This window comes from Macrotis lagotis, chromosome 4 (assembly GCF_037893015.1).
Source record: "Macrotis lagotis isolate mMagLag1 chromosome 4, bilby.v1.9.chrom.fasta, whole genome shotgun sequence".
Classification (NCBI taxonomy): Eukaryota; Metazoa; Chordata; class Mammalia; order Peramelemorphia; family Peramelidae; genus Macrotis; species Macrotis lagotis.
Genome location: NC_133661.1, coordinates 262881806 through 262884129, shown reverse-complemented (window position 1 = coordinate 262884129; position 2324 = coordinate 262881806).

The window sequence follows — 2324 nt, the reverse complement described above, 5'->3', positions numbered from 1 at the left end:
TCACTATTTCCCAGGAAATCTGTTTTCTTTCTTTCTTCTTTGTTTCTTTCATTTCTTTCTTCTCTCTCTTTCCTTTTCTTTCTCTTTTTTCCTTCTGTCTCTCCTCACCCTCAATAAAGCATCTATGACTGAACGATTTGTTTTGGGGATTATCAAGAACAATTGATGGTCTTGGGCTATTGTTCGGAATACCTGTGATTCTTACCTACCTAGTCTATTCCATCAGTCTCTTGCTTTACATGTCAATCAGTATCAAATTTTTTACTGATTGCTCCTTTATTTTATCTACTCTGAGATCCAATAATGTTATGCCTGCTTCTGTTATCCTATTACAAAAAACAGCCTCCCCCCCCCCCTTGAGATTATGCACATTGAAGACTATGACATCAAGGGTGATGCCATGACAAGCACATGGACTGGATGAGTGAGGGGGTACTGTGCTCAGTCACCAGCCTCACCTTCTCCTTCAGAGCCATCTGGATCCAGTGGCCAGATATGAATCAGGATGACTGGAGATGGTCCTGGGTGTGAGGCAATCAGGGTTAAATCAGGAAAACTATCCAATACTGCATTCTTGAAATTCAAGTAAAATGTGGCACTTTCACTACAATAAATTATTATCAAGTATTACTTAAATTAATCTTGAGTTGGAAAGTATACACTTTTGGGAGTTAAGGGTTTCCTTCAGATTTCAACTTGCCACCTTCTACATGGGTCTTTTCCGTTTGAGATGCTAGTGCTTTCCCCTTTCAAATTAGCTGGCATATATTTTGTATGTATTTATCTGGTCATCCCAAATAGAATGTTAGTAGTGACTTTTAATTTTGGATTCCTTTTGTTTAGTTGTTTGTCAGGTCTGACTCTGAATGACTCCCTGGACCATACTGACCAGGGCTTTTTGGACAAAGATACCACAGTAGTTTTGCTGTTTCATTTTCCAGTGGATTAAAGTATATAGAGGTTAAGTGAATTGCCCAGGGTCACATAGCTAAAGAGCTAAAGGTCTGATTGGAAAGGACTCCAGGCCCAGTCCTCTAACCACTGAACCACCTAAGCTAGTGTAGAGTACTCTTTTAGTTACTGCTTTTGATTGACCCTGAAAGATCTATGCTGGAGCACTCGTTTAAAAGGGCTACAAGACTGGACATCAACTGTCAAGAGTATGTCTATTTACCATTTGTTACTAGGTTGACTATAGGATAGCAATGATTTTGGACATGGTACTTCCTAAAGATTGCCTACCCTATGGTTTTGAGGGGTTGTATTTTCAAGTAATAGAAGGAATGCCCCATAAAATCAACTAGAGATTCTTGAAGCAAAGAAACAAATACATCACTTATTTACTACACTACAAAATATTCTTTTTCTAAGAAATGTATTTTTGGTCTTTGAATCATTTAAACTCATTACATTTGAACATTTTACCAACTAACTGACCTCTTGTTATTTTTAAATAACTTGTCTGCTAATAAAAGAGTGGTTTTTAATTGAATTCTGGTCATTTTTTAAATGGAGTTGTACCAAATCAATTAGATCTTTGCCTTGCAAATTTCACATCCACATGGCTTCAGTGATCACAGGAATAACTCCCTAATCTTCCTTTCCATATTTGCCCTTCCTTCTGATTTGTTATTTTTATTGATATCAGCACCCTTCTATTTATTGATATCAACATCCTTTGAATCCTTCTTCATGCTTGACTCTTGCCTCTCCCTATCTCCATAAAGTTTGATAGTCTTACAAGCTAATTTATATTCTCTTGCAGGTGTATAATACGGGTGTTTTCAGGGAAGACTAGCACCTCTGGTGCAAGGGTTGCTTTTCACCTTTGGTGTTAACTTTCAACTAGGGCTCCAAAAAGCTATAGCATGTGCAGTGACCACACCTTGGTAAAATCATCTCAGCAAACAGGATTAAATCAGATTGAAGGTAACCGAGGGGGTCTCAGATCCATTGGTGAGCTAGTGAGGTGTCTACCCCAGCACGTGAAGACTTCCTCTGAAGGAATGGGTTAATGAGAACAATTTATTGCAACAGCCATAAAGGCACAGGAAGTAGGGGCTGTGGGGATCTAAAAGCTTGGATAGATATTGAAAACACCAAAGTCATCTACTGCACCCAGTCATCACAGTCATCTTGATTTTTGTTTTTCCTCGACTCCAATGACTCTGGAAGAGTGAGGCTGATGACTGAACAATTTTGCCTTGCATAAATCCAATTTATTCTTAAATCAAAAGACATCACACACACCCTATGTGGATTATTTGTACCCAACTTACGGTAGAGTCTTCTGATCTTGTACTGGTTTGATCCATCAGTCACAG